Source organism: Lagopus muta, chromosome Z, assembly GCF_023343835.1.
Source record: "Lagopus muta isolate bLagMut1 chromosome Z, bLagMut1 primary, whole genome shotgun sequence".
Classification (NCBI taxonomy): domain Eukaryota; kingdom Metazoa; phylum Chordata; class Aves; order Galliformes; family Phasianidae; genus Lagopus; species Lagopus muta.
The window spans coordinates 34,060,054-34,075,984 of NC_064472.1; the positions used below are offsets into that span (position 1 = coordinate 34,060,054).

At 40.5% G+C, this 15,931-nt stretch overlaps 1 protein-coding gene across 4 annotated transcripts in view; it reads left to right on the plus strand.

Annotated features, from left to right (window-relative positions):
* Nucleotides 1-8,655: 8,655 nt before the first annotated feature.
* DENND4C (DENN domain containing 4C) overlaps nt 8,656-15,931 on the plus strand; it is an 80,443-nt gene continuing 73,167 nt past the window's right edge. For 3 of the 4 annotated variants that reach the window (XM_048931671.1, XM_048931670.1, XM_048931672.1), the window contains exon 1: nt 8,656-8,857. The gene's annotated coding sequence lies outside the window, so the exon portion shown is untranslated. The remainder of the gene's footprint in view (nt 8,858-15,931) is intronic. The other variant, XM_048931673.1, reaches the window with a different exon arrangement.

Sequence of the window (15,931 nt, forward strand, 5' to 3'; positions counted from 1 at the left end):
GTTTTCATCTTGATATCTCTGCAGATGTTAGAATATTATTTATACAATACTATAATTAGCATATAGAGGTTTTGGGATTCATATAATATCCTGAGTTGGAAAGGAAACACAATGATCATTGAGTCCAGCTCCTGGTTTCACATCAACCCAGATCAACCCAAAATTCAAACTATATTCTGAAAGTTATTCTGTATTCTTTAACTCCAGCAGCTCAGTGCTGTGACCACTGTGATGGAGAGCCCATTTCAGTGCCTGACCACTCTCTGGGGAAAAATCTTTTCTTAACCCCCAATCTGACCCCCTCCCCCCCCCCCCCCCCCCCCCCCCCCCAGTGCAGCTGCTTGCCATTCCAAGTCCTTTTGCAATCACCAGAGATAAGTGTTAAGCACCTCTACTCTCTTTATCCAAGCTATTTTAGAAGCAGTAAGGAAGAACTGGAAATACAGTGGCTGTGTGTATTTTTGGTGCTTTTGGGACATGCTTCACCTACCAAATTTTTGGTGTTTCCTGAAAACATATGCATGAATAACATACACATGGAGCACGTATGCATATTTCACCACCAAATAACAACAAAATTATAATGTAATTAGGATGCCTGTTGGCCATATGATAGGTAACAAAATTGAGAGAGAAGTTGAAAGCTAACAAAGATTTAGGGGAAAAAAAAAAAAAAAATTACTCTTCTAAAAGAGAAAAAAAAGAGAAGAAATATATGGAGTAGAAAGAACACAAACTTTTAAGGTCATGACTGGAACCACCACCCATGGTAAATCGCAGAGAACTCTGTTTATTTACTCCGGAAAGATGAAAGGATGAATCACCCGTGAGCCAGTGACATAAACCTTGGGTAGGGTGATATCCTACCTCATTCCTCACTCATCTGATGCCAGAAATATGTTACAAGCAAGAGGTATAAAAACTGAGCAGACAAGTCTCTGGGAAAGCTGCAGTCTTTTGTGTTCAGATGAATACAAAACCTGTAGAGCTTGTGAAAACCTGTGAAAAAAAAGTGTCTAGTTAGCATTCAACTAGCTGCTTACCAGTGGGGCTCTAAAAGAGAATCACTTCTGCACTTGAACACTCTTCAGTGAGAGTGAACATTTTATGTCTACATACAAACCTGCCTATACACTCAGCCTTTCAGATCTGACCTCCCACTCTTTTCCCCCTAAAGAACCCTGGTAAATTGGAAAGGATCCGTTAGAGGAAAATAAAACCACAAACACACCCACTTGATGTATTTACATATTCTCTGGACCTTGGGACCAAACTCCATTATTCTCACTGACTGGCTGTTTCTGCCTTTGAGGGAGAGGTCTCAGGTGGATGCTTCCAGATCAAAATTTCTAAGTCCACTTATACAGTTTACTCTAAAGGTAAGGATTTATTATTTTTTTTTTTTCCCCAATAGAAACCTGAATAGTGTGAATGATGCAGATCTATCTGATGGCCCACACCTCAAACAGTGCTTATCTGCTTCCTCAGTACAACTAGATCAACTGTGAGTATGCCACTGCTTTTCAAGTGGCACTTTTTGAAGGACAACTTAAGCTGACTGGCTAATTTGGGAAAAGAATGCTTCTGCCCATGCTGATTCTTTTATTTTGCTAGCAAAAGCACTTGCAAAGGCAAAAGAAAACTAAATTTGCTCTCTCTTTTATCATAGGTTAGTTGCTTGGTTTTATTCACTGCACAGGTGTGTCTCTTTTGCCAGCATAAAGCAGCTAAAATGAAAACTGTGAACCAGGAACTGGGATATGATGGAGGCCTCCTCCTTTGGCTTGAAGTATTTGTGCAATCACAGCCTGATTTAATGGGTCTCAGACTGCAGTAAGACATCTGTCTCTGCAGACATACTAAATCCAGTCTCTATTAGTATGTGGCCAAACATCCCAGCGTGAGAACAGCTTAATAGGAAGCTTTCTCCCTCTTAAGTATCCTTGCAGATGCTTATGATACTCCTCCTTAAGTGGGAAGCTGAGGTTAGATAAGAAGTTGCAGCAGGGAAGATTTGGCTAGGGAGAAATACTGTAGCTGAGAGAAAGATACTGTAAAGCAGCAGAGGCCTGTGATTAACTCTCAGGGAGAAAATATCCCACTCCTAGCAAGGAGTTACCAATGCAATGCCATTTTCCAGAAACCTGGATTCACAAAAGACAACCCTAACAACAGTTCCAGTTCCCAACCATTTCCACACTCCCTTCTCAAATAGCATTTTGTATGTTTTTAGTGTAACAACTACTGCTCCTCTAATTCTTGAATGAAAACAGCAGGGATAGAGTTCATGTGAGAAGATTTTGGTAGCAGAGGGACTGTATGGTTGGCCACTGTGGGAAGACCACAAAAGCTGACCCTTGTCAGGTAAGCATCAGTTACAGCTGCTCCAAAAGGGATCTGCCAATGGCCAGAGCTAAGTGATGAGCAATACTGAGTGTGCCACTGGAAGAGCACATTGAAGAAATGGAAAGACTGTCTTGCAACAGCAGCTGGGAGAGTGAGAACTGTGAGAGAAACAGCAGCCTCTGTTAAGCTCACACTGGACCTATTAGAGAAGTATGGGAAAGACCCCACAAAAGAGCACTGAAAAGTGAGGATGAAAAGTGGCAGTGATGAAGCACTGTGAACTGACTGCATCCCTGTCTCCTAGAGTCTCTTGAGGGCAGGAGATAGAAAAGATGAATAGGATGGTGATTTTAGTTTGCTTTCAGTAATCACTGCTCTTGTTTTTAACTATTGGCAGGAAATTTCACTAATCTTCTCTATTCTGAGTCTGTTTTGTCCACATTGTAATTGGTGGGGGATCTCCTTGTCTTAATCTCAATCCATGAACTTTTCCTTGCTATTTTTCTCCTTCTTTCCTTTTTAAGGAAGGGAAGTGAGAGAGGTCCTGTGTGGTGCTTAGCTGCCCATCGGTGTTAAGCCACAACACATAACATAATGCTAATGTTTTTGCATACTTCCCCTCATTTCATTTTCTGTTTTGTTCGGTTTTGTGGGAGCATGCCACCAGTATTCCAGGAGTCTTAACAAGAAACACACTATTAATGTTTACAAAGCCTTCTACACATATCTTTTATCTTTCTTTTAAGGATAAATAAAATAACACAAGAATTTTTGCTCTGTGTTATTGAATTCCAATCAGTCCTCACCAGAATAACAAAAGGCCAGTTATGCAGGCTCTATTTCAAAATAAACAAGTTGAATGTTGGGAGCTAATGATAGATGTAAAAGCCAAGAAAAATCATGAACTCATATCACTTTTTTTAGTCTACAGAAGTAAACAACACTTTCCAGAAAACTATCCATAAATGAAATATCTACATTTTCAGTTGGTTCCATTGTTTATTATTATACAGTGAGAAAGTGTGTAATATTTCTCTGCTGAATTTGTATGCCATTATGTTCAAGATATTACTTGTTATGTCTCGTTAAATGAAAAGCCCTGAATACTCTCTGTGAAGGTACTTATTTATTCTAGTCAAGACAACCCAGACCATGTGACAAACTGTGCAAGGCCACTCAGTCCATCCATAAGACACCTCCTGAAGGCATTTTCTGTATAATTGCCTGAAATTATTACATCTCTAAACTAACCTATGTACCTATCTTATCTAACACTGCTCTTTTCAGTATTAATTGCCAACAATCTTGACAAAACAATAATCCCCAAGAACTAAGAACCCTTTCTTCCACACAGTCATCATCTTCTCTTTAACATGAATTGATAGAACATTCTCCTTACCTTGATTATTACTTTCTGTAGCTGTACTTCACGTTATATAAAGTGATTACAAGTGTAACAGAACCTGAACCAAGTTCATTATCCTCTAGTTCAATGTTCTTTGTTGTCCCCATTTTACGACAGAAGTCCAAATGGGACAAAGATAGGTATCCCTGATGTCTATTCTGACAAAAACAGTGGAGACTTTAGATCATGAGATTTATCAGAGCCTACAGAAATGATTCAAGTAAATTAATTTTCTTGAAAAATAAATTATAAATGAGGTCATATTACTCAACATGAACAATAAGACTTAGGCAAGTACTTAGAGGTCATAAGTGAGACTAGCTAGGCATAAGACACAGAGAATCAGCACAAATTAACCATAATTTAAAACAAAAATTGTGTTCAAGTATTCCCACTAACATACAATAAATTAAGTGAGCAATTACAGACAGATTAAGAGTCATATAATACAAATCTAAGCGTACCTAAAAAACCACTATCATTTGGATATTTTCACTCTCTCAGGCTGAACGGTCAGGATCAGCATGCAGCAGGGTATGAAACATTCAGTTGAGAAGAGTGAAGTAACAATTGTGTAGCAACTAATTCATGAATGCACTAAAAAAGGGGGGGGAGAAAAAAAGAGAAAAAGTCAACAGTGAAGACCAGAAATGGAGATTCCTAGAAGAGATAACAGAAAAATCTTCTGCTTATTAAAACTTTTTGTTTCAGGTCAACAAAACCAAAAGGTAGTGCACTCCATACTTCTTAGTAGGAGTAACCGTATTTTCCTGCTGCTGAGGGCTCATGTAGGAAATAATAGCAAATGGAACAACATGTACTTTGAAAGCAAGTGTAAGGCCCATTATTTTCTATGCAGTATGCAGAGAAACAGTACCTGAAACTTTGTAGTGGGAAAAAGAATATAAGAGTTAAAAAGTAAAAAAAGAGAAAGGAAGATAAAAAATCTTAACAAATCCTGCCACACTTCATGCAGAGAAGATAAAGATAAACTGATAACTTAGGTGAATGATTTTAAGGTATTCCTCAGTTTAAGCCAGTATTTTAAGCAGCGTCTGTTAGTTATTTAAAGACTGTGTCAAGAAAGGAGTGTCTCTGCTCCCTGGCTGGTATTTATTGCCTTCTAGCAAGGCAATCCTGTCTGACTAGGTATTTGATACTGCAACACAATAACAGCTAGTGAAATTCTGACAATTTCATACTTGGATTGATGAAATTGCTGGAATAGAGTTGTCAACTAAAGTTACACTTCTAATTGCAGTGAATCAGGTATAGATTTTAAGCTGGAGCAATGTCCAACAATAACTGTTAAGTTTCTGTATGTCACTGATTAAATGAAGAAAGCCAGGAAGAGCAAGTGAATCTTCAGTTCCATTCTATCATAAATCCAAGTAATACACTGTGAAATCATAACGAGCCTCACAATAAGATCAAACACTTAAGTCTCAGAGCCTTCTGTCATACACAGCTATTTGAAAGTAAACAGTGAGAAGGATTTTCCACATATTACACTGACATCATTGTTTCAAGCATTTTTTGAACTGATCTTGGCTAGCGCAATTGCTTAGGACATTTGTTTCATTTCCATTTTCCACTTTCTGGACAAAAGTTTCACTCCATACAGCAGTTCCAAAGGCCAGAGGTGACGTGGTCTTCAAGGTCATGCCCATAATTCATATGACTGTAAAGAACTGGATTAAGGAATGAAAACTTCCAACATGTATGAAATTAGGAAATAATCAAGTGCTTAGTCAGGAATCTGTAAAGAGAATTGCATTTCCAAATTGAAGGACTCCAAGTAAGGTTATAGGTTATCATAGGCTCAGCCTGCATACATGCATAGACCCTCGTCTATGCATGTCAGAGGCAGCAAGAGTAAACAAATCACTTTCTACAACAGGGCTAAAAGATCAGGGCTTTCCGGAGTTGTAGATGTGGCAAAGTAATTTCACTGAAATTGCTTGCAAATTATCTAAACCTACCTTGAACACGAAATTTTGTGATACTTGGAATCATTGAATCATTTGCTATAACGTTAAGATTATTAAAACACAGACTTTCAGTATAAGTCAGCAGCTGTCTGGCATATGCATGCTACTGAATATATTGCTTCTTTGATTAAGTGTTCCTGCTAAAGACAAATAAAGATTAATCAAGAAATCTGTGATATTTCAAGGGAGAAAAAAAAAAAAAAAAAGTATTCTTCTAATTGTAAGGATCAGAGCTTAATTCTCTGGACCAGCAAGGCATAAAAGAACATAAATTAGCTGCCTCTGTCTTGACCTTGTTCTCTCAGTTGGGTAGGTGGAATTTAACAATGACTTGAGCAACACAGTGGCTCATTGCTGTGAAAAGTATGGTCATCTCATTTTCCATGCCAGTTCTGCTACTCAGTGGCTGACTGAGGACTAAACTAGCAAAATGTGTTGAGTTTCCTATTGTGTTAGTAAATTGAATGGGCTTAGTGCAAGTTCTGGTGACTGTCAAAACTAGTATGAGACCATGTAAACATATGGCTAGAAGAGACGAGGAAGCCCTTTTAAGGCACGTCTCTAGTAATTCCCACAAAGTCTCCAACAGTAATGCACTTATTAAAAGTGAACAGGTCCTCACAGGAACTTGTCAGTGTGAGCTGTGTACTGTAGCCAGTGTCTATTTCTCTGTATTCTCTGACTAGGAATGCTACTCCCTGTTTATATTGGTAGACTGAAATATCTTTGTACAGATGAACAATTCTTGCAGTACTGCATCCTCATCTTCCACAGGGACAGAAGATTTTGCAGCAAATTTGGTTCTGCAATGTTGCAAAATAATAGTGAGTGAGCAAGGCTTAGCCTTTAATTAAAAAATGTGACCTTAACTAGTAAAATAAAAGGAATATTTTTAAACTTTTTCACTTGACATAATTTTAATATAATTGTAATGTTTGAAATATTAGAATAAAAGTCTGCTAAAGCTAGAAAAATGTTCTAACAGAAAGTAGTCAACATACATTTCCAGTATATCTGGCTCGTGAGCAATGGCATCCTGGCTTGTAATAGAAATAGTATAGCCAGCAGGAGTAGTGAGGTGACTGTCCCCCTCTACTCAGTACTGGTGAAGCCACACTTTGAGTACTTCACTACAAGAAAGACAATGAGATCCAGAGAAGGGTAACAAAGCTGTGAAGGATCTGGAGCACAAATCTTATGTGGAACAGCTGAGGGAACTGGGATTGCTTAGTCAAGAGAGAGAAGGCTCAATGTGGGCCTTACCCCTCTCTACAGCTCCCTGGAAAGAGGTTGCGGAGAGGTGAGAGTCAGCCTCTTCTCCCAGGTAACAGTGATTGGACTGGAGGTAATGGACTTAAGTTGCACCAGGGGAGGTTCAGGTTGAATATTAGGAAAAACTTATTCTCAGGAAGAGTGATAAGGTATTGGAACAGATTGAATGCCTGGAGGAGTTTAAGAAATGTGCAGATGTGGTACAGAGTGGCTACTTTAGTGGGCATGGTGGTAACGGGCTGATGCTTGGACATCTTAGAGGTCTTTTCCAACCTTAGTGATTCTATGATTCTGCACTGATTTTCAAGCAACACTGCTCTAGTTCGTCTATTTTCTTTCATTTTTAGTATCTGATGGCAAATACCACTATAGGTGACAGTGCCAAGCCCTAGCCTCTTAATCCATGCAAGGTCTGCTCAGATATTTTGCCATATAAGTATTTAAAGTCTTGTAAAATAATAATCTTCCAGAGCACAGCCTAAAAATTTTCATAAATATTCAACTGAGCGAAGTTATTGAAACAGTCATTGCCTTGTAGCTCATATGATTTATCCTCCTGTATGCTGGATGTAAACAGAAACCTTTACTCTGCATTTTAAGAACAGTTAGTGGGCTACATATTAGCCTTAAATGTGGCCCTAAAACTTCCATCACAGCTATGGTCTGGAGTAAAAAAAAAAAAAAAATAGCTCCGCCTTTCATATTTTACATATGATACAGCCCATGGCTTGTTACTTAAGGCAGGGCAATTCTGATTTATCTTGTCCAGAAAGCTTCCATGACAGCATGCTACAGTGGGGTGAGGCATCTGCCTAAACAGGGAGCGCAACCACTTCTGCACTCCTGGCCAAGGAGATACAGCACAACCCACCTAACTGGTGAGGCAAACTCATGCATCAGTCACTCCATCAAAAAATACCATTCAGTCTTTTGAGGGAGGGATTGCAAAGTGCTGTTCTGCTCGCTCTGGGGCAGGAGATCAGCTACAGAGGGACAAGATAGGGATAGGACAAAGGGAGATGGTTTTAAGCTAAAGCATGGGAGATTTAGATTAGATGTCAGGGGGATGTTCATCGCTAAGAGGCACTGAAACATCTGTCCACAGATGTTTGGGTGTCTATTCGTGGCGATGCTTCAGATGAGGCCGGATGGGGTCCTGGGCAGCCTGATCTGGTAGGAGACAGCTCAGCCTAAGGCAGGGGGGCAGGAACTGAATGGGCTTTCTAAGAACACTCTGCAACACGAACTTCCAACCTCCTGACAAATACCCCTCTAAACAAGTACAGCCCTACGTCTTCCTCCCTCACAGAAATATTTGGGTAAGAAGCACCACCTACGAAGCAAATACTCTTGTCTAGGCAGGCAGCTAAAATGACCCACCAAGCTCGGGTACCAACAAACCCCGCAGAGGACACCTGGCCGGGACACAGACCCACGCCAGCTCAAAGAGGGACGCCCGCTTGAACCCCCGCAGCCCGACGCGACTGCCCGGCGCCGCGCGCCCCTCCCGCCTCGGCCCCACGCGAGGCGCGGCCTCTCCGCGCGCTCCGAGCGCCGGCTGATCCCGCCCCGCCGCCGCCCTCGGGCGCCCCCTGTCCGCAGCAGCCGCTCCCCTTGCCCCGGCCGCCGCCGCCTCTTTTCGGGGCGGGCCTGGACCCGCCTGTAGGCGTTTGCGGGGGAGAAAGTAACATGGTGGCCGTTTCCTTCCCAAACAGGAGCGGCGGCGGCTCCGGCTGCTCTTGAGGCGGCGGCAGGAGCGGGGAAAAGCTGCGGGCCGGGAGCGCCGCGACCGTTGCCGTGGGGGAGGGCGTCGGTGGCTTGGCGGCTGGAGGGCAGGCGGCAGGTGAGCGGCCGTAGGCGGGCAGGCAGAGGCTGACAGGCGCGGAGGGGGGACCCGGCGCCTCATCCCTCCGTCCGTGGCAGGAAGCTGGCGGGAGCACCCCATCCGCCAGGCCCTTCCCCTCGCTTTTCTCAGAGCTCGGGAGGAAAGCTTTCTACTCGCCGAGGGGGCACAGGGGTACGAGGCGTCCCCTCGGCGCCCGGGAAAGGGTCCCGTTTCTCCTCGTCGCCGGGGCGAGCCGTGACACCGAGCGGGGCGGGGAGGGCGGGGGCGTTTTCTGAGCTTTCCATTTTATTTTTCCTTTTAAAGTGCTCGCGACTGGTTTCGCGTTCCCTCGCGCCAGCTGTCCCCCGGAGACGGCTGTGGCCCCCGCCGTCCCGCGCGCTCCGTGCCCCAGCAGAAGCGGGCGGCTCCGGAGCGCGGGACGGCGGGCGCAGGTGCCCCGCAGGTGAGCGGGCCGCGGGCGGCTCCGTCCTCCTTCCCTCCTTCCTTCCTCTCAGCCCTTCCATGTGCCAGCTCCTCCCTTGGGCCCCACGTCCGTGAGCTTAACCCCCGCCGGCGGGGGGGTGGTGGGGTATCGGCGTCCCCCCTCCGTGCCGCCTGGTGGTAAAGGTTGCTAACAGCCACGCGGTGTTTGGGGAGCTGATCGTATCAGCGTCGAAACTAGCTCCGTTTGGTTCTGCAGGTTTAAGGAACAACAACAACAACAAAAAAGTTGGAGCCGTGACTATTAATCACCCTCTGCCATTGTCTGGGGGTGTCTGGTGTGTCCTTGCATCGCGGCTAGATTGTCTGTGCAGCGTCAGGGTTTGCTGACGCATTCGTGCCCTCATAGATCAACATGGGAAAATTATCTCCACAAGCTGTATGGCTTTCTAAGTGCCATGTAAGCTGACGTAATGCTATCTTCCTAAACATCCGTAAGTGTAAGTTAACATATTGTCAATGCAGCGATTGCAGAAAAGATCCATAAGTTGAACGAAACTATATTAAATTCTTCACTTGCAGAGATCGTAATCCACTTTTCTGTCTCTGCTATGATCAAGTGCATTCCAAACACAGACTGTTGGGCTGATTTCAAACTTAATGCCTGTGGCTAAACTTTTAGACGTGAGGACTTAGTAAACAAACAGGGTGTTTGATTTGCTTTCTTTTTTCCCTAACCTGTGTTAACTTCTGGGCAACTGGTACTTTCTCATTATTATACCGTTTTCTTGGCTCATTGAGACAGTTTAGAACAAGCTAAACTCGAGCCTACATAAGCTGGTAAAAAGAAAATCATTTCCTTTTAGTTGCTTTTGTTAGTGTTTGTTTGTTTTCTTTGGTGTTTAATGAACGCAAGGTTAGTAGAAGTTTTTGCATCACTCTTTTTAAGGTATACTAGAAGTTAAGGGAGTAAACATTCTCTGTGTTTTAGTGGGGAGAAAAATGCTGAAATGCAAATTACTTCACACCTATTTAGAAAATGAAAGTTATTTTGACTTTTCTGTGAAGGCCTGCCATGCCCAAACTTAATTGACTGTCCAGACCAATGTATGTATTTCAAATGCTTGGCTCTAAGAACACCTCTAAATAACCAGTCAACCAACAACAACAGAAAAAACCTGTTAGATAGCTTGAGTACTTTTATTACATGTGATGATTATAAGTTTTTTAAAGAATTTCTTTAATAATTGGCTGGCTGCTTATTACCATTCTGGTGAAACTGAAATGCTAACGCATTCTGCCTTGAATTGTGCAAGGGGAATATTTCAGTAGAAACCAGAAATTTAAATATTTCTGACCTAAATTTCCATGTTAAAGTGCTTACCAACATGCATTATAATTATAGCTGTATAAAATAACAAAAAAATCGTTGTTTTTTTTTTTTAATATTAGTGCATTAAGGTGGATGTTTTCTTAAACATGTACGAATAAGGGTAACGTTACATTTGATTGTTCATTTTTTGATTAAGGTCTGGCTCTATGTAGCCTGATGGAATTGAAATGAGATCTTCATGGACTAAATCTTGTGTGCTAGTATTTTTGTTTGAGTGTTTGAATCATCAAAGATTGTGTGTGAAATTTTTTTTCTGATTAATTCTTGGAATCTCTTATTAATGATGTTCACTACAGCTGCACTACCGTCCAGATGGGGCAAAACTAAGATATCCAAATAATGACCTGGATAGCATCCCTGTGACTCATCACGTATGAATTCTCACTTGAGGTAGCAGTGCCAATGTTGTTGAAATATAGTTTTTTGGAATGGAATCTTTACAAACACAATTCTTTCTTAGGTGTGTCTTTGACCAGTAGATAATCCTGTTTGGAGTTCAATCTCTGCATGCTGTAGGACAAGTAAGTTCCAGAGTTAGCTTTGAGGACACATCTGAATCTGCTTACACATACAGAAGGAATAAAGTCATCACTCAGTAAAGTGATGAAGGAACAGTGTTATTGGCAAAGATACAAGAGGAAGGTAAGGGAGTCTTTTGACTGTTATTTAAAAATTACCTCTCTTATTTGTTGAGGTTTCAGATACGTTTCAGTGGCAGCTACGAGCATAGAGCAGTATGGGTAAAGACTGTCTGATATGTTCAGTGGTGGTATTTCATGTAGCAGTGCCTCCTTTTCTGACACAGCCTTCTGTGTTATTTAAAAAAAAAAAAAAAAAAAAAAAAAAAAGGGGGAGCATAAAGTAACGTCTAATCTGGCATCTTTTTGTTTAAAGGTAACCTGAGCTATAGAGATCTGTCTCATGAAACCTTTTTTTTTTTTTTTTTTTTTTTCATGGAGTGGCCTATTATCCCAAAGCAGGGATTGTCTACCTTCAGTATGCCTTCTTCCTGAATCGTGTTTGAGATACTGAAGGTCTTGGTGTGGACAAACTCTGAAGTATTTTATGGGGTTCATAGTCAATGTTTATTAAGTTACCTCCCATGTGAATTGCTAGGGCCGTTACTGCTTCTTCACATTTGTTAAACGAGTATCACTTTGCTGCATTGCAGCATGTGACCTGCTTTTCTCAAACAGTGTTTCTATGAGACAGTAAACTGAAGCCTTTGCACTTTCATCTACTTCTTAGCTTCTGTCTTGCTACAAAAATCATCCCTGTCACAAACTCTGATAATCAAAGGCATTGTCTTTGGTTATACAGAAATGCAGTGCTGCTTGTTTCTTATGGGATAAAGCAGTGTTGGAAATACTCAGTTCATATAATGATAATGATAGTGATTTGTTTCTGGAAAATTGTGGAGCTACTGGCTCTTAACGTTGGCCTCTGTTGTTAGAACCTTAGCAGGTTAGTTCAGGACTGTTTTTGGACTACAAAATAGTTTCTGGTGAAATGCGTCTGTTTCCAGCAACTCCTTTGACAACATCTGTCATAAAAAGTATGCATGTAAACTTACTTATTTTAAAGTTTTAGGAATATATTTATACTGGGCTATACTATTCCAAAGTGAAATGGAGCAGAAGGCTGGGTCTTAGTTAATACAGTCTCACTGTATTTCTTTGTTTTTGCTTACAGATTCTTAAGTGTATATCTGGGGTCCTGGTGTTTACTCTTAGCTTTGGCATGCAGGAAACCTGAAAACAGTTTTCAGGATAGTAAATATTGTAGTGATGTTATTTGTTTATCCATGTGACTTAGTTTTCACTTTCTTAATAGTAGCGAACTGAGGATTGCAGGATTGTTGATACAGAGAAAGTAAAAATATACCTACATTTTCATGTCCAAAGTTGGCTTGTATGTCATTAAATGTGTCATTTATTTTGGTTCAGTTAAATACAATGAGGCAGTGCTGCCTCATTCTTTTCATCGTCCTTTTGTACCGTTACAGCTCCTTTTCTTTACTCTAAAAGAATTCTGAAGAGAGTTGATGCATTTAAAGTATCAACCCTTTTGTTGTTTGTTTGTTTGGTTTTTTTTTGGGGGGGGGGGGGGGGGGGGGGGGTTGGGTGTTTTTTTTTTTTTTTTGTTTTTTTTTTTTTCTGTTTAAAAGATGTTAAAAAATAGTGTAAATCAGGAATTGACTTGCAAATTAAGCTGTTCAGCTCTGGCAGCAAAAGCTGAGTTTACAATTACGAGTCTCCAAGGTAGCTGAAGCTTTCTTCCTCTTGAAATGAAAGTGTTTTCTAGTTCTGAACGAATTGCAACTCTTCTACAAAACTTCACGGTTTTTCAGTAGAGAGGCAAAGAACTTCATGTTTTTGCTTTCTCCTGAACCTGCCCATTTCAGTGATAGCTTTTGTCTTTCTAATTAATTACAGACTTTGATCAGTAATGCTTGAGCTGAAGTCCAGCCACTGATGCATTCTTTAGTGCTCCTCTTCCCCTTTGCAAGTCTTTTGTGTTGAGGCATTGTGTTACTGGTGAAAGCAAAACTTTTCTTTTTTCCCCCTCTAGGGCAACCTAGTGATGCTATTCTTGGTGTCACATAGCATGGCTCTAACCTTCTTTGTTATTCCTTGGGAAAGAAACTGGACTCTTACCAAGATAAGAAACCTGATATAGGTAGAAGTCTTCAAGTAAGATATCCTCTTGCCTCATCTCTGTAATGCATACACTGTGTCTTACTGTGTTAAGAGGACACGAACATGTGGTTGAAAATGGGAGAAAGAGAACTACAACTTGAGAGCAGTTAGCTGGAAGCACAGAATGAAGAAGTTAAAGCACTTAATTTCAGGAAAAGCAAGAAATCAAGGTGAAGTATGGCTGGATATCTAAGTCTTGAAACTTCTACACGTATCTGTGTCAGAGAAAGTTATAGAAAGGAAACATAAAGCAATCTGCTGAGTCACAGCAACAAGTTACTCGGTCAGTTACTTTTAATCATTGCGTGAGACTATTGCAAAATCTGGAAACAGGTGTGTCCAGTTTTTCACTATTTGATCAACCAGCTATCCTTGGAAGTAATAGCAACAGCTTGCCTAGACTAGGGCATAACTTAGACCACTACTTTCACTGTTTTCTCTGCACTTTGAGTCCTTCTGCTTATGCTTTAAGTAGTGAATGACCCTAATGAGAATATGTTGGCTATCTAAATCTACGTAGCAGAAAATTGTTCTGCTTGAAGATAACGTGAACTTTACTGCGCTGATGTTTTTTATTTGTTGAGTTGTGATTGTTTGTTTGTTTGTTTTTAATCTGAAAACATAGACAATGTCTTTTGCAGGATTCCATAAATCATTAAAAGTATGCCATGTGTTTGCCAAAGGAAATCCCTTCAAGGATATGGATAGCCTGAAAAATGTTTAACGGTTGTAAAACATGTATGTCTTGTAGCTGTTAAGCTTCTGAAACCACTGAGGATGTAAGGACGTAAAGAAGAATATTTACAGAAGTTAGTTTTAGCTTTATGGGGAGCAATTCCCAGTAAAAGCCTCACTGTAGCTGCACTGTATTAGCCTTTGAAGCTCCTCTTTGCAGTTCTTGTAGGTAGGAACCTAGCAAAGCTATTTGAAACCTCAAGATTTTTTTTTTTCTGAATAGTTCCCACAAATATCTACAAATAAAAATTAGGGTTTAGCAGGAGGAGGAAGAGTAAAGTCACTTTCTTGTGAATTTTTCTAAGTCCTGAACTACCGTGATGTATAAATGTGGTTGGTTAATGTGTGGGATAGAATACTGGAAGATGTTACTGGTGCAGTATGCCTCATTGTAGTTTCTTTTTTTTTTTTTTTTTTTTCTGTTCTGAATATCAAAGTGTAAGCAGGACGTAACAAGGGAGATCTTCCTGAATAAGGAAATTATTGGTTTCTTGAAGTTCTGATAAAACCAGAAAAAGCAATCGCCTGCATATCGCCTGCACAATGTTAACTTTACCCCTGAAGTGAGTTCTTGCAGTTAGACTGAGCAGTGAAAGACTAGACTGTGTTCCAACCTTAAAATCATGCACTGCACTGGGGAATGCATGTTTTTAAGGATTTTTTTTTTGCTGTTCTGTTTTTCCTTTTGTGTCTTAAGCTTGAAGTAGTAATTCTTACTATGTAAAACTGTTTGCTTTGTTCCCTGGATAATGTAGAGGAAGAAAATCACTAATGTTTGGTATATTAATGAACTAAAACTTGAAACCCCACTGATATAAGAAAATCACAAGTCTTAAGTAGAAACAGACTTTGCAAATAAAAATTTGGTTTTGATTTTGTACCTACACTGAAGCTTATACCATAATACGTTTGTGTCTTTGCAGATACCTTTTTTTATTCAGTTCTGGCTGAGCTAGTGCAACTCCTCTATGTAAAAAACAAAAAACAAAAAAACAACAACCCAGGCCTACATAATGCTTAGTAAATGAAGGAATAGGTTGTGCAGGAATGAGTAGGTCAAAGAGAAAGATTGCCTTTCAAAATCACTGTATGTGCCTCATGCGTGTCATTTTCTAAGTCTGATGTATGTGTCATTGCCTTTGTGCTTCTAACTTTTGTTGTATACTTGGTCATGTAAGATAATTATATGTGAAGGCCTTAAATTCCTTTGGGTTATGATGACTCATTCACCGTGAATGAAGTGAGTAATGTGACATTTCAGTTTAATTTAAAGAAAACAGAACAAATGCTGCTTGTAGTCATTTTATAGTTTTTCTGCTTTCTTCTTTGTGAGATTCATAATGCATGTACACAGCATACACTGTTAACTTCAAAACCATTGGTCTTTAATCTTCTTGATTGAACCAATTCTGTTAGGGGGAAAAGGTCTTAAAGGTAAGTTCTCTAACTTTAAAATACTTCCCTGGCTGCACTAACTGGTGATGCACAAATCAGAGAAGAGAGATTGTGCTTTGAGCCTTGAGTGCCTGTTGTGTCCTTTTAAAACTCCTTAGCTTGTGTTTAACTCAAGTGCTTGCTTGAGAGAAATGAAAATTCTTTTATAGCGTTGTGGCATTTATAGCACAGGTAAAATACTTTCCAAGCTTGATATGTGGCCTGCGATACTTCCAGCAAAGTTGGCAGGTGGTGTTTTAGTGATTTGTCAACTATAGATAGATACCTTTTTTTTTTTTCCTCTTTTTTTCTTAAGCAGAGACTATGGTGTTATTCAGCAGTGCATTTTGTTCAGCGGTAATGGATGTAATCTAATAGAAAGCTCTTCTG